Source organism: Phoxinus phoxinus, assembly GCF_949152265.1.
Source record: "Phoxinus phoxinus genome assembly, chromosome: 7".
NCBI lineage: Eukaryota > Metazoa > Chordata > Actinopteri > Cypriniformes > Leuciscidae > Phoxinus > Phoxinus phoxinus.
In genome coordinates, this window is record NC_136882.1 from 24696070 (window position 1) to 24718240 (window position 22171).

General features: G+C 36.0%; 1 long non-coding RNA gene across 1 annotated transcript in view; it reads left to right on the plus strand.

Moving 5' to 3' along the window:
- The window catches only part of LOC307001418, a 75831-nt gene that overhangs the window by 9575 nt on the left and 44085 nt on the right, over positions 1–22171 (plus strand). Inside the window, exon 2 of the long non-coding RNA XR_013798236.1 lies at positions 5615–5722. This is a non-coding gene — a long non-coding RNA (uncharacterized lncRNA). The remainder of the gene's footprint in view (positions 1–5614; positions 5723–22171) is intronic.

The window sequence follows — 22171 nt, forward strand, 5'->3', positions numbered from 1 at the left end:
AGTATGCTGTTCTATGAATGTGCAAAATAGCCCCGCCTCCAATCACTCACACCAGCTCAGAGATCCACTCGATGACGATGACGTGATTGGTTACAAGGTAGTTTGTGATGTCAGAAACATCTGCGATTTTGAGACTGTGATGGTTCACTGCAGTTTTAAGGAGAAAATACTCAGCAATGGTGTTGACTTATGGATTTGCACATGGTTTTTCTTAAATCATATAAAAAAAACACATTGACATTCTATAAACTACATTAAAAGCTTGATTTTCACCACAGGAGGACTTTAATATACATATATTTACTAAGAAAAGCCCCCAAATGAAAATAACTAAAATATTAAACATTACTGTGGCAGAAAAGTAAATCACAGTAGATATTACAAAAAATTCCAGTGTTGGTGGATTCTTGAGCTGTCACTTGGCCAGTCAAACGTGAAGACTAGATCTAAATGTTGTATGATGAAGATTAATTTTAATAATTCAGAAGTATGTATCATTCATCTGGAACTGATACTAGTGGGTGTTTACAGACCCTATTCATACCTTTGTTGTTATAAGCCTCTTAAATGCACTGAGAGATCCACACACACGTCTTTTTGTAATTCCTCCAGCTCTGCCTTTTGTTATTTTGCAGAGGTTGCAGAATCAGAGCCCATCCTCACTTTAATGCAGATTCTCCCTGTATAATCAGCATATTGTGGATACATGAGAATAAATCATGCTTCACACCTCATTAATTACCGTTTAGCTTATATATGAATTTAACATTACTTGTCTGTTGTTAGTGGTCAGATTATGAGGACTTGTCTTAGATGAAAGAGGATTAAAGCTGTCTTAAAAAGGCCAATGATATCTAATGTCTAATTAATCTTATATAGCCTAATGAAATATACATTGCATTACATTTATGTTTACTCGGGTAATATATGTATTTATCTAGGCCTATATCTTATATAGACCATATGTTCATCACGTAGTTATATGTGATTATCCAAGTGTGAAGCTAGTTATGTAAAACCTACTCATTTTGTATAATTACAAAACTATTTTACATAATAAATTATTTTGAATAATCACATTTTCTTGTAATATATCAGAAATCAAGTCCTACATTGATATTTTCGTCTGACTTTTTGGAATCAGGCGATGTTCGATTCGAGAATGAATCATTCGTTTGATTGGGAAGTGTTTTTCAATAGGTTAAATGCGTTTCTTTGTATGTTTTTTTTTATGACTATTGAGCCATGGGTTGTTTGTTGTCTGAAAGATTGTTTGTGTCTTATTGTATCTTCTGTCTGTTAAAACTGCAATTAAAAAAATTAATTTAATTTGCTTCTTTTTAATGAATTGGTCAAAATGGTTAGCACAATCGGTCGGAATCAGTCAATGGCTGCATCCGAAATCGCATAGGCTACTTCCCAACTATATAGTAGGCAAAAGTATGTCTGAGTTCACAGTAGTCATAAAAGACTAGGCAAAAAGTACCCTGATGACCTACTACTTCCGGAAACATTCTGAAGTGGGCGTACGATGGACACTTTACTATCCCATGAGGCCACGGGAGAGGATTTGTGAATGGCAGTGAAGTGACGCAACTGATGCAAGTAGGGCACATGATAATGACTTCATGGCGAATGTAGTACATTCGGATTACATTCATACTACACATGCACACATACATTCTTTTTTAGCAGTCGTGAAGTAATTACTCATTGAGCACATGGCTCGGTCTCTGTTTGTGTTGGTCATGTGCTCCTCTCGTCCAGCCTCCTTGTTTATAAGTCCAAGTCAAGTCGGTCTTTGTGCTTCGTTCCTTGCCTTTGGTTGGATTGTGTTCACCTCCTCTACCACCATCTTTTCTTTTGTCCTGCCTGCTGTGTGTCTGTATAAACCGTTCAAAACTCATTCTGCGCTTGAGTTCTCTCTCACTGTTCCACATGTTTGTTTGTGTGTTTGCAAGACTGTATAAAAGTTTGAAAAACTTTTTCCATTTTACCCATGTGTGTGTGATCTGTGTGTATATGTGTTTATTTAGATTACTTATGTGTTTGTGATTTAGTTAAATAAAACCTTTGTGCACATTCGTGGGAGTTGATTCTGGTCTGCTTATAAATCATACATTGATAACAGATGAATTAATTGTAATATTAATTCAGATACGTGAAGTTAATTCGATTAACTGATCCAAATATTTATATTTAATTATAACAAGTTATGATTAATTATTCATATTTCCCTTTTGAGCTAATTTGTCACTATAGCTAGCACAGATTTGGAAAACCAATGCCTAAACAATTTAAATAAGTTAATTAAGAAGGTATTTGCATAACAACTGTTGTAGTATTATACTGAGGATGTGAACAGCTCTAAGTTAAACGTCCTGGTTGTCATATTCATAGTAATTACGAAATAGCATAAACGCATCATAACGCATTCAATTCAGTGACACGGACATTTCAAGGTAACTCTATCGCTGCCTTGGGGTTTTATTACATCCACATAACACATATGCAGATTAGGCAAAATGACTGCAAACTTGCTAAGTGTTGGCCAAGAATACGTTCACACACTTGCAGAAATTGTTTTTTTTTTATTAAAACAACACTGCACGGTCTCACTCTTTGTAAATTGACTAATTTATGTCTGTCTGTTTTATTTTGCCAGTTTGCTTTTGCCTTTTCTTTTCATTCATTCCAAAGAGCATTTCCTTGCAAAAGAACTTCTCTAAGTGCAATAGAATGGTGTTATAGCTCAATTAAATGGGGCCCTTGCTGAATGCTGAACGTCTTGTGCTGCCAACTTTTTGTGCTTTCTTTTTACAGTAGAGCAAATGGGGATTAATGTTTTAGCACATTTTGTAATAGCGCAGCACTCTGCAACCCTTTCTTTCAAATTGAATTAGAACCTGAGACTGTCAACAGCCTCTCATAAATCCTTAAGCTACTAGAATGACATTGTTCTTATGCTGCCTTTTGCATTTGTTGTCGGTTGAAAAATAGATTGAATTTTCTTTTTTCTCACTTTAAAGCACAAAATGTGTTTTTAAAACATTTATACATTTAAAGTCAGTTCACGCCATGACTCTGTCTGAAACACAGTTCTACCTATACTGATACTATTCCTTTTTTCTTTTAAAGAGCTCTTTATGCACTATTGCTTTACATTTTCACTTTCCACAAATGAATAATTGAGGTCCATGCACACAGACTCATCATTATGGTTCCCTCAGAGTGGGAAGACTGTCCCACATGTCTCTGAAGACCTGCCAGAACGGTTCAGTGAGATTTCATGCATTTAAATGCAGTGTACTTGGGGACTGTGACTGCAGAGCTGTCACTGCAGGCTGCTTTTGGGGAGCGCTGTCGTTTTGCTGTACTGTCAGCGCTAGTAATGGGTGAGAGCCCTGCACTGTAACGTGGCACCAGCGGTGTTTGCTGAGCGGCAGTGCTGCTGATGTGATCCAGTGCTGGTGCAAAGCAATTATGCCGTTCTTAAGCTCGAGTGTTTTTTTCTGCCGTGTGTATTGCACTTTGAAGAGTAGCTCTGAAAATCAGTGAGAGTATTTAAAACAATTTCAAGTGTGTCTCTTTAAAATTTTGCAAATATAAAAAGCACAAATCAGGTGTTAGCCTTTTTGATGCTGGTGGAATCAAGATGTATTATTTATGATGATTTCTTTGCACATTAGCGTGAGTATTATACTCTAGCTGTTACAGTGTTCATAATTGGCTCCTTTATCTGCCTATATTTGTTTTGTCAGATATGTAAAGCGATACTATACAGCAAATCTCAACTACAACATGCAAAATGTGCTGTGAAAATTGGATCATATTACAGCATCTCAACAGATCAATACAAACCCAGCTAGGTAACCTATATCTACAATACATTATTCCACCCTTAGATAATGTCTGTGAAAAGTCAACAGTCTATAATATGTGATGAGATTCTGCCTCAAAATGCACACAAGAGAAAGGCCAGCGGCGGTCACATAGATCATCCTACAAATATGAGTTTGTTTATTGTTTCTGTCATGGTTGGTAGCTCCTCTCATGAGGCTTGTGCCGTATAGCAGAAGCTAATCAGGAAACACAGGTGATATTGTGTCTCTGACAGATGCTGTCTGGAATGGAAACGGATAACTCTCATCACTGTGTCAACTTCTCTCGCTCTCACTTATTTACTCCCAGTTCATATTTGTGTTGATGTTTTTTCCTCTTATTCTCTGCTGAGCACCCCTTGGTGCTTAATAGAGTCACTGAGTCGCTGTAATTTTAATATAAAGTTTAATTCTACTGATAAAAGAAGGACAAATCGATCAAAGGAGGACAACTCGTTTAGATGTCAGTAGAACAAAGGGTGATGAATTTTACATCTAGATTAATATGCAGGAGCTTCAGTTGATATATTAGCGTAAGTTATGCAATAATGTATACCATAAATTAGTTTTCATTAGAACTCCCATTTCTCGGTTTTGCTGAATTATCAATTAAATAGGATTATATTTGTTAGCATAGCTAATAAATTAACATTAAAGTAGTTGGTGTAAAATAAATACATTACATTAAAACTACATTAAAATAATATTGCAGGTTTAGTACAAGGTAAGCAGGAATACATTAAAATTAAAAAATGTGATGTCCCTGCAGCTTTATTGTGCGGCTAGCACTCCCACCTTTATAACTCTTGTTCTGCAGGCTAAAAACTATCCTTGACCTCCTCTTTTATTTCATCAAGGAGAAGCCACGTAGCCTTTCTGTATTGCACTCATGTTTTGCCCACCAATGAGCTTCAATGGTTTTTACTTATTTTTTTCCTCAGTCCCCTTTTGTTCTTTACGGAAAATGTATGTACTTGTGCAAACGACAGGACTACAAGGTCATTGATTGTTCTCCATGAATGTATGATCCTTTAAAAGAAATGTGTGCACCTTCAATGACTCATTGTTTAAAACCTGGACACAGTCTTTTGTATTGTGTCCTGTTCACGTGGTAGTGTAAATATGCCACATTGCAGCTTAGGTTGTTTGTCATTGCATTTTCAAAATGTGTTTGGCACCTTAGAGTCCAGATGTTTTGTAACATTTAATTATTCATGTGGTAGATGATTTTATGTGACATCTTACAGTTTATCAGTATGGGTTACCTGGCTATTAAGCCTGTGACCTTGACATTTGAGGAGCTAGGTCACTGTTCCATGACTATCTTACACTAAAAAGTACTGTGGTAGTACCATGGTTCAGTGATTCATCTGCTGGTAGTATTATGGTACTTTGATTTATACCATACTATCATTTAGCACCTTCAGGTTCCAAACTGTCATTGTTTTACCATGTAGGTCTACTTGTCAAAAAAAAAGTTGTATTATTATAGTACATATCAAAATAATAATTATCACCATGGTAATTTCTCATTTAAATTTAGATTTGATTTAGATTTAATTTAAAGATATACCAGCATTGATAAGAGGTAATTAGGTCTCACAATAACAATGTTTATTGTTGTATACATCAAAGTCAGGAGACAAGATCTAAAATCTGTATAGCTAAACAGAGTGGAGTCAGCATGTTGCTTTAATCTATATTAATTAGAATAATTCATTTATTTATTTCAGGTATTGATTATATTGACAATAAGGACTGCATGTTGGCCGGGGCCAGTGTGAAAGGCACTCGGGACAGTTGACGGAGTTGTCACACACTCAAAGCACATCCACGGAAAGGTAGGTTTGGTTATTGCTTGAATTTTAACTATTCCGATTCTGCTTATCGATTCTGATTCTTGTCGATTCCTAATTTCGATTCCAATAAGGGGGGAAAAAACAGATATCATTCACATTTATTCTAAGTCTTATTGCAAAACATTTCATTGTAGCTGAATACCATGAACCAAAATCAACAGGCTAAAGAACACTTACAGAAGGAACTTTTGCCTATGGTTTAAAAATATCTTAGCAAAAACAACTAGCCTAACTATACATTTCAAGCAGTATTAAAGAAAAGTAAATGCTCTGTAATTATAAAAGAACAAATAAACAAATTAGCAATCTCACAAATAAATACAACTGAACAAAGATTGAAAATATACATTACAAATATAGTTACAAATGTTATTCAGTCAAGAACAGCGAGTACATTTTCTCTTTTTTTATTGTTTGCTTAACAATATTATAGGAACGGCAGCAGGAATAGGCTGCTGTCACTTTAAGAGCTGCACTGATCCAATATACTGTTATGTGTTTGTCAACTTTTTACATTCACTTTAAGGATTAGTTCACTTTTAAAATAAAAAATTCTGTCGTCATATACTCACCCTTACATTGTTTCAAACCTGTATGAATTTCTTTCCTCTGCTGAACACAAAGGAAGATATTTAGAAGAATGTCAGTAACCAGACAGTTTTTGGTTCCCATTGACTTCCATAGTATATTTTTTTCCTACTATGGAAGTCAATGGGAACCAAAAACTGTCTGGTTACTGACTTTCTTCTAAATATCTTCCTTTGTGTTCAGCAGAGGAAAGAAATGTATACAGGTTTAAAACAACTTAAGGGTGAGTATATGATGACAGAATTTTCATTTTAGAAGTGAACTAATCCTTTAAGTCTTAAGACAACACTGTGTTTACAAGGATATTTTGACATATATTTTTGTGTGTATTTGTCCGTTCAAGTGTAAAAAGATGTGGAAGACGACTCGGATCAGTATCGTGCACTATGAGAAGTGGCTTTCTGCATATGCGCACATTGTTTTGGATGTGTGCATAGCACAAAAAACAATGCATGAGTCTCTTCTTGCGCTTGAATGGTTAGTCATATTGAAATGCACACAAAGGAATCGATAAGTGGAATAATTTATTTTATTTTATAACAAGAATCCAGTTCCTGACCATAAGTATCCAATTAAAAAATTGGAATCGTTTTCGATTCCCAACCCTACCGAAAGGACAAATACACACAATTTTTTTTCAAAATGCCCATCTTGGCGAGTATCCTCTTAAAACGCATTTAGTTATTTCTTAAAGGTGCAGTAAGCGGTGTCTGAGAAACACTCTTGATATTTGAAATCAACCCAAACAAACACACTTTATTACTCCACCCTCAAAATGCATGAACACGCAATGATCAACATTGTTTTACCAAGCAAAAAAAAAGTTGCGTTATGTTAGGTCTCAAATGAGCAATGGTTGTTGTTGTATATATCATATACATACATGGCAAGTAAAAACCTAAACTGGCCTGACTGAGTCAGTAGAATAAATTCTCATTGCATTGAGCCCTGTATTTATTTATTTGTCCGTTTTTTTATTTGTTGCATTGCATATCTCTCTGGCCATAGTTTTTATGTTGCATTTTTAAAAAATAATTTAAATGAATAATTAAATGAAATGTATGTTTAAAAAAGGCTAGACTTGGTATGAGTTGCAGCACCTGTTGATACTTTAGATATGAAACTCGATAGAAGGCCTCTGGCCTGTATTTGGCCTGATGACATACATGAATATTTATCACAACGCTGGTCTCCTCTATCTCTAACTCTGATACATGACACCGTTGCTCTGGTGGAAAGCTGATTGATTATGTGTGCTGCATTACTAATTTATAGTTATAAACTGAAGGCTTTAGTCCAGGGTTTCCTTTCTTATTTCCAGAAGCTAAATAATGAATTTCCTCTACTTTTTTGTGCAACTCGTTGTTTCATTGCCATGTTGCTGTCACTCAGCTCAGCACTACTGCAGATGAATTTGCTGACCCCATCCTGTGGCCTTTTAAAGAAGCACCTACTCTCTGCTGATCGTGACTGCAAGCATTTGGGTTCCATTATGATCCTGTTTTTCCATCTCTTATTTTCAGACATACACCATCATCATGTAAATTTGAGCTCCTCTTGATCCGCTACCTTTGCCAAGTCAACACAGCGAGCTACACATGAGAGCTGGATCACCATTACTCTTGCCCATGCAGTCACTTCCATTTCTCTCTGTTTCCTCACCGGGGATCCTCACAGCTGTTAGCTGGGCTACAGCCAACCGTTGCGGCAGTTAGGGTTGCATTGAACGCTGTGCTTGTGTTTAGTAGTCACTGCGGTTCTTAAGCAAGGCAGTCTTTATCATATAAAGAACTTTAGTGCTGACTGTGCCAAATGATCTGTAGCAAAGACCCCAGAGATGCCCTTCCCATGGCCTGGCCTTCTTAATGCAGAGAGAAAGTGAGATTACATCATGTTAAAGGCCCCCTGAAATCAAAATATTTTTTTTTTAGCTTTTAGTATGAATATGTGCCTTAAGGTTATGAATAAGCTGGTGTGTTCCAAAACAATGACAAATTCGCATTTAGGAGATATACAGTAAGCATTCAAAACTAACAGTCTCTCTTCTAAAATGGATCACAGATTTCTGACATCACGTGGACTTCAGCTTCTCATCACATCTTCTTACCCATCAAATGCTCTCTAGAATCAGTGGAAATTACGTCAACGCATAATACAAAGCTGCACGTTCTAAGGCACTTCAGTGAGCCTTTAAAGAACGTGTGTTCAATGAAATAGACAAGCATTAGCAGCTCGGAGATAAAAAAATAGTTTTTGAACATCATAAATTAATAAACCATTGTAATTTAATTTTTAAATGTGAAGATTAAGATCCACAGTGTCAGCCCCTTTCTTTAAATTCTTAAAACTGTGCGTGATGCACTTGGGTGGGTTTAGAAATTTCAAAAGGAAAATCAATTTTGAATGCTTCATATACAGAATGGAATATAATTCAACATTTAGTAACACTTTATAATAACTGCACGCTATTAATCATTAGTTATGCATTAGTAAACTGTTATATACAGCTATAAATGCTTTAATCTTGATTTATAATCTATAATGTGTTTAATAATTGTATTTTTGCATTATTTACAAACCAGTTATTTATGAGTTGTCAGTGGTTCAAGATCACTTAGAAAGTGTAAGTTAATGATTAATAAACTATTTAAATGTACATTCATACATCTTAAATATGTCTATGTTCTGTATCACTGTGTTGTTTGTTTCCTTTTTCTGTTTAGAAGATGAGCCTTTAAATCTCTTTTGTATATGCTTTACAAGGCATAAATAGTTCTCACTTTAGATGAGCTCACAGAAACAGTTAACTGACCACAATGCTTTATAACTACCTGAATTAATCATGAGTTACAGTAGAAATACATGAGCATTTATTAACACACTAAGTAACTATTATTATATGTATGAATAATAAGATGTATGAATGTACATTTTAAATAGTTTATTAATCATTTACTTACACTTTCTAAATGATTTTATGAAACACTGACAACTCCTAAATAACTGTTTTGTAAACAATGCTATACTAAGAAATGATAAATTGATCATTGAAAAAGCATGAAAATACAATTTTGAAACACATTATAGATATTCTTATAAATCAAGAATAAAGCATTTATAGCTGCATTTATAAACTGCTTATTACTGTCTATTAATGCTTTATAAATTATGAATTAACTGTTTACTAATGCTTAACTAATTATTCATAGCGTGCGGTTATTATATTTTTGCTTTGCTTTTTCTTAATATCTTCTATTATGTTCCAAAGAAAGACATACAATTTTGGAATGGCATGAGGGTGAATAAATGATGACAGCATTTTCATAAAGAGATGAATTTACAAAATCGCATTACACCAGGGATGTAATCTTAAAAAAAAAAAAAAAAACGTAGCTTTTTCTTAATATCTTAAAGAAGAAAGAAAATCATACAGTTTTGGAATGACATGAGGGTGAATAAATGATGACAGAATTTTCATAAAAATCTCATTACACCAGGGATATAATTCAGCAGAAATGTTCCTTTTTCTTCTCATCATGCTTTAAATTCTTCGCCTTCTAGTTATATTTCCACGCTTTCTGCGGCAGATGGCTGATTACAGCTAACCCATTGACTTCATATTATGCATTACCTCCCATTTTCATTTGATTTAGCCACTCTTTAATGGATTTCATAGATTTTAATGGAGTTGCCAGATAATTTACACTTTGGCTGAGGCAACAAATGCCTCTGATATCATTATCACTCTGTTCAGATTGGTCTGTTCTCCCAACATGTGGATGGAGCCCACTGGAATGTGTCCCTGTTGGCAACTGTAATGATGAGAATTGTGCTCATCTTATTTGCACAGGTTGTTTGATTATATATGTTTTGCATGCTCGCTTTCCCTTTTTACAAAATATGTTGTTGGGCGGCATTTATCTTTTAAACTTGGTGTCTCACTGTCCTGAACAAATGCAGCTCTGTTTCATACTTGTTTTGGCCAATAAAAACAGAAAAAAATAACACAAAAAGAAGTCTGCTGTTCATGCGTTGGGTATTGTAAACAGATTGTAATTAACATTTAAAGTGTTACTCTTGTTTTTCTGGGTCACGGAGAGATGGAAACACTGGATTCTGAACCCTGATATGCAGTACAAAATCACCATATGTTGTATGGAGTAATAACAGTGAACCTGTTTATCTCAAGATACACGTTGAAAAAAAAAAAGAAGATTTTTGCTGCTTGTTCAAATGACTTCATTAAAATGAGCTAAACCAACACAATTGCTATACATTTCGTCTTAACTTAATGTCTTCGATCCATTTAAATATATTTGAAATTGAAGTTTACGTAATCGATTTGTGTTGGGACTACATGAACATTGTTGCATAAACTGAAACAGGGTGGTGGATTGTTAGTTCCCAGCATGCTTTGCATATGGCTGAAACAGTAGAGTAAATTTGAAATTAAGTGTCATTTTACAGTATGTGTTTTGAGTGAAGGGAAAGACTTGTTAAATTTAATGTTCAGTTATGTTTGACATTTAAAAGAGTTTCTGTTATGTTGAAGTTGTGCTGAAGAGAGCTATACGGTCAGGTTATTGATGGCTGCATGTATTAAGTCTATAATGTATGTTGCTTCACTCAATGAGCAACTTACTGTATCTGTGTAAATTGTCTTTAAGAGGATTAACACACCATAAACCGCAGAATTGTCTTCAAGCAAGTAACACTTCTGCTGTAGACAGGTTTGTTGATTATTATGGCAGCGTTTTAGCTTTGTCACGTCGCTCGTTCCCTAGACGGGGTAATGAACTTTATTGTATAACACAGTGGTGTTCTATTTGCCAAAGGAATGAGTTTTGTAGCACTCAATGCTAGTGGAAATTGGTGCAATCCTGTTCGCACTGCCTTTGGCTGTAAACCATCGATCTTGCAGTTTTATCTCAGATCTCAGGTCATTATGATTGATCGGGGGATTTTGATCGAGAGGGCTATTGGTCTTGCTGTCACCCAGTGCAGTTGCCAATACATTTATTGCTGACTTTATGAAGCCTATTAATGCCATTTAACCAGTCAATAAATTGTACGGTTTACTGCTCTATGGATTTACTGAGGGTTTAATGTGTCTTAAAGAGTGCCATACATCTTGAAAGTTAATATGTGTGGCAAAATCTAAACATGTTAAATTACTTATGAATTTAAAGTGAAAGCTATAGACTTGTAATTGCCAAGAATTATTATCTTAAACAATCTAATCTTAATGCCGATTTTATGATAATGCCACGTTTATGGAAACATTTGCTACAGTAGTTTTAAAGTTAATAAAGTACACATTAGACAAGTAAACATTTTAGCTATGTTGGTAAAGAGAGTGACTTTAGTTTCAGAAGTCAGAGGAGGAGGTGAAGATCAAAAGTTGTTGAGCTCCTCCAGACAGACGAGAGATGAGCGTTCTGTTCCACTGATAGCAAAGAGGATGGTCAGAAGTCAGGATCACTGAGATGAAGGTAATGTGAGGCGTCTGAAGATATGACAGAAGTGACTCAATACAAGCCTTTGAACCGATCTGTAACCTGACTCAGAAAGAGCTGATGGTGCAGGAATACAGTTAATCGACAGACCTCAAAAGGCTGTCCCCAGAATGCTCTTAAAGGCAAGAGGTAGAGATTTTAGAGATTGTTAGTGGCAGTCAGATGCTTTTTAAAATTTATTAAAACCATTCTACTATCACCAGCTCATGTTCTGGTAGTTGGATGTACCTGTACTTAAAGTGGCATATTAGCTCTTTGTAATTTGCAGATTGATTAAAGCCTTTGATTGATCACACTGCTATTCACTAAAGTCAAGTTTCATTTAAGTTTTGAATGCCCACCTCGTTTTATTTATTTATTATTCTTGAACACCACAAATGAAGTGATTCAGCAGCAATGGATGCAGTGCATTGGGAAAGTTCTTGTGGGATCTGTAGACACACACAGAAGTGCAAGTCAGACCCGTGTACATTTGTGCAGTGAAGGATTGTGCTGGAAATGTCATTCAGTAGGATGTCTCACATCTGAAAAGGTCTCTCCGAGTAGTTAAAAAAATAGCCTTTTAAGGCTTTTTAGCACAGCACATCTGCTGCCCGCACATTTGAACTGAATGACTGATGCTTTTTTAAAGAGAGCAATTTCAATTGTGTGTATGCTAATGCTATTAAAAACTAAGCTGAACTGTGTCACGGATCTAAGTATACGGAGCCAGAGTGGAAGACAGACTGACTGAAAAGCTGTTTTCCATGCTGGCTGTTGGAAATGTTATTGCAGACATTTTAGCTGCTATCATTTTTTTTCTGGGACTTCTCTTTTCAACATACACTATGCTTTGGGACACACTTGTTTTAATCTCACGTACTATTTAGGATGGAAAGTATGGACATTGAGACACAGGGTTGGTTAGTGCATTCAATTAAATGCATCATAATTGAAGTGAATTTTTTTTTCCTCTCGGATTTTTCAGTGTGAACACTACTTGCACCGTTTAAATGACAAAATGGCACAGAATAGTCCATAAGTACGCAGATTGGGATGCACCATAAATGTTAATAAATTATGGCAAATCTTGTTCTCATACAAATGACAAATACGGCAACAAAATTCAAATTTTCAGGTTGGTTCTGTGTGTTAGAACAGTTATGCCTTTACCAATAAGACCATTGGCTCTTTTGATTTAAACGTGATCACTTAATTTCCTCCAGCTGCCATATTAACCTCTGAGGTTCCTCCCATTACAGTGACCGGTCTCCTGATCCATCTGCTGCACTTCACTAATTGCACATTTACTCGGCACAAGTGTCTGCTTATCAATACTTAAAGCTCTCCGTCCTCTGAATCAGCCATGATTCACGTGAGAGGTTCAGTGGTGCAGTTGCATCTGAGGTGTCTGAATGTACATCAAGGTTAATTAGCCCTCCGCAGTGCCGTATCCCCATCAAAGGCAGAGAGGGAATGTGGGTAATAAAAAGAGCCGTTAGAATAACTGTTTCTCATTAGACCATCGTGAAAGTAAATGGGCATCTAATTAAGGGATGTTTTTCCCTTCCCTTAACCTGTCCATCATCAGCTAATAAACAGCTGATGATCATGGCGAAATAAAAACCGATACATTGCAACTCAATGTGATAGCATGCACAATAAAAACAGTATTGCTGGTAATTATTATTGATATTTTAAATGATTGATATTATTATCTCTTGGCTGCATCTGTAGAGCTGCAGACATGCTCTAATTAATACATGCAGTGTTCCGTGATGATACTTTCAAAGATGTTAAGAATAAATGATGATGCTTAAAAGTCTGAATTAAAAGATTGATTTTTAAGGCCTTGTTGACTTACATGTGCTTAATTAATCAGCTATGGCAGAAGTACAATTACTCTTTTCTCCTCTGAATTCTTATTTCATGGAATATCATCTTGAGTCATGGCTCTGATCTGCTTGTATCAATTCCCTGGGCAGAGCTTGTTATAGAGTCTTACACCATGGAGAAACACAGAAAGCTCAGTGCTTGCGTGGGGAGTGGGAAGAAACAGTCAGTGAAGGAGAAAATGAGCTATGATTTCCAATACTATGAGATGAGAAGAGGTGTGCTGTTACCTTAGCAATCAAACTTATGATTTCCTGGCAAGCACCCATGAAATGGGCAAGAAGCATATATATTCTTTAGAAATGGTAAAAATGTAGGTAACACTACAATAAGGTTTACAATAACAATAACACTTTACAATAAGGTTTGTTAACATTAGTTATCTATAGGTTACCAAGACACAACAACGAACAATACTTCTGCAGAATTTATTAATCGTAGTCAATGGTAATTTCAACATTTACTAATATTTTTTTTTTAAATCCAAAGTTGTATTTGTTAAAATTAAAATGTGAACTAACAAACAATGAACAATTCGATTTTATATTAATTAATGATAACAAAGATTAATAATGCAATGATTATATATTGCTCATTGTTAGTTCATGCTAATGCATTAACTTAAGACATGATACATTGTAAAAGTGTTACCAAAATGTATTAGTTTTTTTATATATATTTACCATAAATTTTGTACGGTTCTTATTTTGATGAACTTGCTGTTCATTTGTTTGCAAAATGGGGCATTGCAAAATGTGATCGAAAATCTATAGACTATCACATTTATGTGTGTGAGATTATGGCAAAATGTGAGATTATGCAAAAATGTGATTTTTTATTTTTTTATGTGGAACAAATCACTTGTTTAAAAATGTTTGTTCTGACTTTTTGTGAAGTATGTTTCTGTATATTGCATTAAAGGAGTAGTTCACTTTGAACTGAAAATTAGCCCATGATTTACTCACCCTCAAGCCAGGTGTATATGACTTTCTTCTTTCAGACAAATACAATCGGAGTTATATTAAAAAAATATCCTGGCTCTTCTAAGTTTTATAATGGCAATGGATTGCAACCAACAGATTGAAGGTCAAAAACGTGCATATATCCGTTATATAAGAACTCCAAACGGCTCCAGGGGGTTAATAAAGGCCTTCTGAACCAAAACGATGAGTTTGTGTAAAATATTAATAAACTTTAGGGGCATCGTCATTTATAAATGATGCAAAAAAATTTACATTTAAAATACAATAATAATATTCAACCAAAAATAATCATATTACATCCCCTTCAGCCAATAAAATTGAAATCTATATGCCATGTGCTTGAAATTTTTGGCAACAAGGAAGTGAACGAGACATTAGCACATGTTAGGTGACATGTTTGTTTTAGACTGATAGACTTTATATGTATATATAAATTATCAAAAACTTTAGAAAACACATTTGGATATATATACACACACACACGCATATATTGTACATCCAAATGTGTCTCCTAAAGTTTTTGATTATTTTTAAAGCACATTTTGTAAAATAAATAACTCAAAGACCAAAAAAAATCAGTGGGTTATGCATAAATGACAAAGTCCTTTTTAGGGTATACATATTTTCTGTGCTAGCTGGTACTATTGTTCAGTACTGGCAGGCATATAGCCTGTTTGCCTGTGCTTTAGGTTGATGCTAGGAAGTTTTATAGAAGACCGAGAGGAAAAGCTGTACCTTTTCCAGAAAGTATTGATGAAAGTGACGGCAGTGCATCAGAAAATAAGGTCAGAAGCAGTGAAGGTGATGGCAGAGATGAAGAATATAAGTCATAGGTTGTTGTGGAAGTCAGGCATTTTGGTACATTATCCTATATCAGTTTGTAAGATGTGATACATACTAAAAGCAGAGGTCAGGAAAGATACCACTGCCTATTGGCGTTACTACTACACTGACAAGCTGGGATGCTCCAAAAAATGACGACTAAACAGGTCAAAATTTAGTTATGTGTGGAACGTGTGGGGTATACTGAAAAAAAGATCTTGTTGATTTTAACTTCATCCAAATTAAATCATTGATTTGGAATTCCAAGAAAGAAACAATCTTAAAGATTTTTTAAATGTTTTTTGAAACACTGTGGCCTGGTTTCATAGACAGGGCTTAGATTAAGCCAGTACTATGCCTTAGTTCAATTAGGACATTTAAGAACATTTTGTTAATGTGGCACTGACATATTTTAAAGTCCCCCTGTGGTGAAAATCAAGCTTTTAATGTTATTTAAATGTCTGTGGTGTTTTAAAAAAAGTGCTTTAAAGGTTGTATCAGCGATTGTGGGTGACGTCACTTCTGTTTGTGTTTGAAGCGAGATCACAAACAAACCAAGTTAGCTCGCCCCTCACTCCCGTTTCGTGCGATCATGAAAAAAACGATCATGCACGCACATTTCTTAGCTAGAGCTACCCAAGTTTAGTCGAGCTTCGCTCATTATTTCAAGAAGGATATTTTAACACACAGTTCACATCCAAACAAGTCAGCACTAGCAGCTACTCACCTGTCCAAAAGAAACAGTGCAACCTCGTCGTCCGATTTTAATTATTATTTTTTTTTTTTTTTTTTTTACTTTAATTTCTTTCCACCGTTCAAAAGCCTTCCCGATAACAATACATGTCTTGGAATAAACACGATGGTATTCCCTCGCCCTAATCCTCCTCCTCCTCTTGGAGATTGACTCAGCCATGTTCAATTTCTCTTGTTGATAGACGCTGACTTCTTCTTCAGCTCCGACTTCGCGTGCAGCCGTCCCCGTGCACGAGAGCAAAAACTCACAACACCCAGCCCCTGTCGGTGATTGGTTGGAACAGTGTTTATTTTGGTTTTGAGTGTTGGTGAAACCAATTGTTTTTGTGTGCAAATCTCAGAGCCTAGGCTGCACAGAGATGCGTTTTTTGACCGCTTGCTTATGAGGCGGGCAGCTAGCGGATCGTTAGGAAAGATTAGATGAATGTGATCATTTATGTTTGGGCCTGAAATCGCTGATACAACCTTTAAGACAAACCATGAGCAAATCAAAGTCAACACCATTGCTGAGTATTTTCTCCTTAAAACTGCAGCAAAATCGCTTTTTGAAATCGCTGGTGTTTGACGTCACAAACTAGCTTGAAACCAATCACGTCATCGAGTGATCGTCTACGAGTGTATCTGAGCTGGTGTGAGTGAGTGAAGGCGGGGCTAATTTGCATATTCATAGAACCGCATATAATGAGGCAAGGGTGTAGAGTTACATTCAAGCTATTGAATGCATGAAGACATTTTTTTTTTAAGGGAAAAACCTTTTAAACATGTAATTTTGATGATCAAAGATGAGTTTTAAGGGGCAGAATTATTGAGGGGACTTTAAGATATCAGACACACACACACACACACACACACACACACACAATATCTGATATATACCGTGTGTGTGTGTGTGTGTGTGTGTGTGTGTGTGTGCATTAGTGAAATCTATGCTGTATCGCCTCATTAAATCTGCAGTAGTGTAGATAAGTGTGCTTGTGAGCCCCTCGTCTCACTGAAAACTCTTTCATAGTTATCTGCCGTGGCAGTCACTGCTGATAAAGCTGTCTTGATTTCAGTTCCCCCCGTTTGCCAGCTCTCTTTCGCAGCCTCTCTGCAGGCGAGCTCGGATAATGGAGTTGAAGACTATTTTTGGAGACTGGAGAGCCACCATGGTTGTCAGCATTAGCGGAGGTTCGGATCTGCATCTCACAGCGGTATTTAGATTGCTCACGATGGAGCTGGAATTGATGTGGAGTCGTATCCCTGTCAACATTTGCACATAGGTGCATCACTTTCACCCCTAATTCAAGTGATTACAGTATACATGTGTACAACTGAATATATTCTAGGTAATACATGCTGAGGGTTTTTTTTCCCTCACCTTCAGACTGTATAACACGATTAGCTTGTACAAATCATCTTTCTTTCCAGTCATTTTCATTCAGTAGCCAAGATTTCCTTGTTTGCCTGGCTCGGCTCCCAAGATTAGATGTAAATGCATATCTGTGTGGTAACTCATTTCGTCACATCATTGCGGATGTTGCTTCGGGTCCTTGGCTCCGTATTTTAGCAGTACATCTGCCATGTCCCTCATCTTGCAATATGCTGACAGATGATGTGATTCTGTCCCTGTCTCTGTGATTGGCACCGCTTGGTTTGCCAGACTATGTGCCTGAGGGCAACCTGGCCTAACCTCTACATTTTTAATAAATCACTCTGTTGACTCGTGTGTTTTGGATCAATGAGCTATGCAGAGAAACCCGGAAGAGCAGAATGGATCACTGTGGAGAAGATGCTGCGTGAAGCAATTTGTCACTGCCTATGTTAATGGGTTAAGTTCGAGATGCCCTATTCTTCTATTTTAATGAATATTATGAATATCTATTTAATGAATCGTTGAATGATTCAAGTTTTCAGATTGATGTTGGCATTTAAATGAATGCTAAAATATGTTGTGCTTTTTATGATGCATTCCCTCGTTGAAACATTTGTGCTAGTGGCTCATTGGCATTGACCTTTATTAAATGATTTATTATTTAGCTGCTGGTGTCTTTCTGACTGTTTATCTAATAATCTAATACAATCTGATATTATATTTGAGTCTTGTACTTTGTAATACTTTAAATGGTGGCATTTAAGGGTAAAATATGTATGTATTTTAATTGATTAACAATTATAGTGCTGATTATATATTTAATAATGTGTCTACTCCGTTTTAACAGCGCTGCCTGTTGTGGAGATGAGAGCTGGGGGAAGTGTCTGTCATTACCCTCGCTGTGATTAACCTCAGCACTGAGCGGGCCATATGGATTACTGGGAAGGAAATGGGAGTCACTGCATCTGCATTCACACACGTGCAGAACGCTGCTGATTGTGGCTGATAGCAGTGGTTTAAATGCATTACCGTGGTTCAGTGCTCTGGACAGTAAAGTGTGAGTTGTCAAAAATGATGTAAAAGTTGGATCCCTTTATAATGGTGCCTTTTACCTTTTACCATGTTCTTTTCCAACATAGATGGTGGGCCATCCTTATTTTGTATATATATATATATATATATATATTATTTTCACATTTAAATGTCTGGGCTTTTTTTCCTCACTTTAATTATTTGATTGTGACCCATGCTGGCAAAATGAGTCAGCATAGGCAAATGTAAAAAAATTAGCTGCTATTTTCACACTATCCATTAAAAAGCCTTTAAAATTATGTATGGTTTGTATGAATGAATGAGCTACACCTGTTTGAAGTCGATATCAGCAATGTCAGTTTTGAGGAAAACATTCTAGTTAAAGTTTTCTGAAGGTTCCAAAACAAAATCATCTAGCAACCATACCTTAAAATTTGGCAGGCACCATATCTATAGGTTAAATATGTTCAACTTTATTAAAATTATTTAGGCCTATATAAAGAATGTTTAACATTGTTACCTGGTTTTTCTGCTTAGCAGTCAGTTTGAGAACCGTGTTACTGGTTAATGGCTATCCATGTTGCAAAAATATGCAACAAAATATCAATTATAACAATAAATAACAAATTGCCCATCTCATGTTAACAAGTTTATATATATATATATATATATATATATATATAATATTATATTATATTATATATATATAAATTGGACTAAATTGTGTGAAAGAATTTTCATGATTTTTCCTGCATGGATATGTGGCCAGATTAATAGTGATCAACACAGCTGGAGTAGCAAAGTTCATTTTAATGCAGTCGACCGTTTCATATTGTGTTGATGCCCCACCTTTATTCAAGATTTGCTACATTAATGTCTCCAACCATCTTGTTTAGATGGTGGCACATTATCACTGAAGTAATCATTAATAAGTTGAGCAAAATGCTCCATCTCAATTGCTCCGACAAGATTCGCCGACCGCAGTGCATTTATTTAAAGCATTAGCTACCGAACAATCTCACTATATCCATATCCATTACAATACAGGCATATTTCGACGAAATATTGAATTTAAAGCTTGATAATTTTTAATTGTTTTCAGAGGATGAACACTTCCATGATATCATGATAACACTTGGTTTGCCTGTAGCTCGTAATCATGCGCAATCTGACTCATTTTGCCGCCACGGGTCACAATTCATTGTTTTGTCACATTTATTTAGGCCTGGCCTACTTCTACTACAGCTATAAAGCAGCTCTACAGAAGGCAATAGTGCTCAGTTCAGTTCGATGAAATAGTGTCAATGCAGTTCATCAATTATGAAACAATTAAAATTTCAACGAGTAGGCTCCAGTTGATATAAAATGTGACATGCTATACTGTAAAACCTCTTGGAGGAAAAAAAAACATAATTGTAGTTATTTTATAATTGTAATCCAATGTGTGCGTGCGAATCGAAGTGACAGCACAGCATCCTTCAAACTCCCAGTGCTTCCAATCGCTAGCCACACATCCATCACATGACATCACCGATCACGACCGCCCACTGTCTCTACTCAAACTATCAACATGCACAAACTCAACGTGCTCATCTCCTACAAGACCCAATTAACCAAACTGGCTGCTAGTACTTTAGCATATATAGGCTACTTTATATGCGCATGTTTTTCTTTAATCAATGAATATACTATGAGGCTTTCTTTTGGTTTCTTGTGTGCCTTGTAATTTTCATGTTATGGATGTATGCTTTTAGCCACAGTAAACACTGGTGCATCATTATTAATTTTGCATTAACCAGACACCGTATACAGACACCGTATATGAAGTGGATAAACTGGTTAATGCTTTGGTTATCACAGAATGGTGTCTCTGCATTACATGATTGATACTTCATAATACACATGGTGAGAAAAGCGCTTGTCCAGAACAAAGCATCTTCATCCAGAACTTTTCATCCAGATTTGAGAACTTTGCTTAAGGTTTCTCACACCAAAAATACTAATAATTTAAATTATTTTCTCTGGCAGTATTAAAAAGACATTTTCTTGCTGCTGTAAATTTAAGACTATCTTCTCCATTTACCCTCTACACTGCAAACATGCAGCTTAAAAGTTTGTTATTTGTATCAAGAGTTTGTGTGATGTTTAGATGCATTGAAAAAAAAAAAAAGATATTCTAGCAAATATTGCTAAATACCTGTCTCTTTTTAAGAGGAACTTTTTAAGAATATGGAAAACCATGAGATGCACAACTCAATTGAATGTGAAGCTAGCAACCTAAGCAAAAGTTATTTAACAAAAAATTTGTGCGGGTGGCCTGGATCACCTGTTATCTATCAAGACCAACGCATGATTGCATCTAACAAATACTTTTTCTATTTTTCGTTTGAAATTTTAGTTTCAGACGCGCGTGTGTGCGTGTGTGTGTGCGTGCGTGCGTGCGTGCGTGCGTGCGTGCACATAGGGGAACAGAATCCAATGGTGAGAATTTCAGCTGTCAGTATCTATTTCCATAGTGAGAAATGTTGTTGTAGTGGCTTAAAAATGGTTGATTCTCAAGTCATCCAGTCACCTTTATTTTTAATAGCGCTTTATATATAGATTGTTTCAAAGCAGCTTTATCAACAGGAAAATGATTCAATGTGCTGTAAAGCAGCTCTAAAAGAAAAAAGTGTCATTGTTCAGCTGAAGTCAGTTCGGTGTTGATTCAGTTCCATCGTTATATTAGTTAAATTCAGCTGCAGAAAATGCTGATGTCATCACCCAGCTCAGTTCAATTGAGAACTTTTCAGTCCCAAACTAAACAAGCCAGAGGCAACAGTGGCAAGGATCCTAAACTCCTTCAGTGACAGAATGGAGAATAAAAAAACCTTGGGTGAAACCAGGCTCAGTCGTGGGGCCAGTTCCAAATAAAGCAACATGGTGTGGTTTAATTCCAGGCTGTATCACAAGTCAGACGTCCGAATGTGGATTGGTATCATTCAAAATATTTAATTCAGTCCCTTTTGCTTGAAGATCGGATTCATCAAGCTGGTATGGAGACGAAGCAGGCCATCAGAGTCTGTGCAGAGGAGTGTCTAGTTGGCACGGTCTCTACATTCAGGGCTATATGTTTTGGTCGTGTCTGTGCAGGTCCACCATCTCATTTGGATATGGACTGAATCTGGCTGACTGTGGTAACCTCGGGATAAGGATGAGTCAGACTAATATTAGCACAGATGTAACTAATATATCGGATGTTGTGGAAAGTGTTCCCGGTTATCGTTGACCTACTTTATGCAGCCTATAACAATCCTTTATCAAATTTGAATTTATAGAAATGTGATGGTTTGTTATGCATGTATGCTAGGTGTGTGATTGTGTTCTATCCTAAATGGGAATGGATCTTAACCCGTGTCAGTTTGATCAATATTAGCACCTCCTTGTATAAGAAACGGTTAGTAGTTGACATGTCTCAGTATTTTAAGCAATTTTGGCAATGAACCCCAAACCTCAAGATTTCTTAAAATTC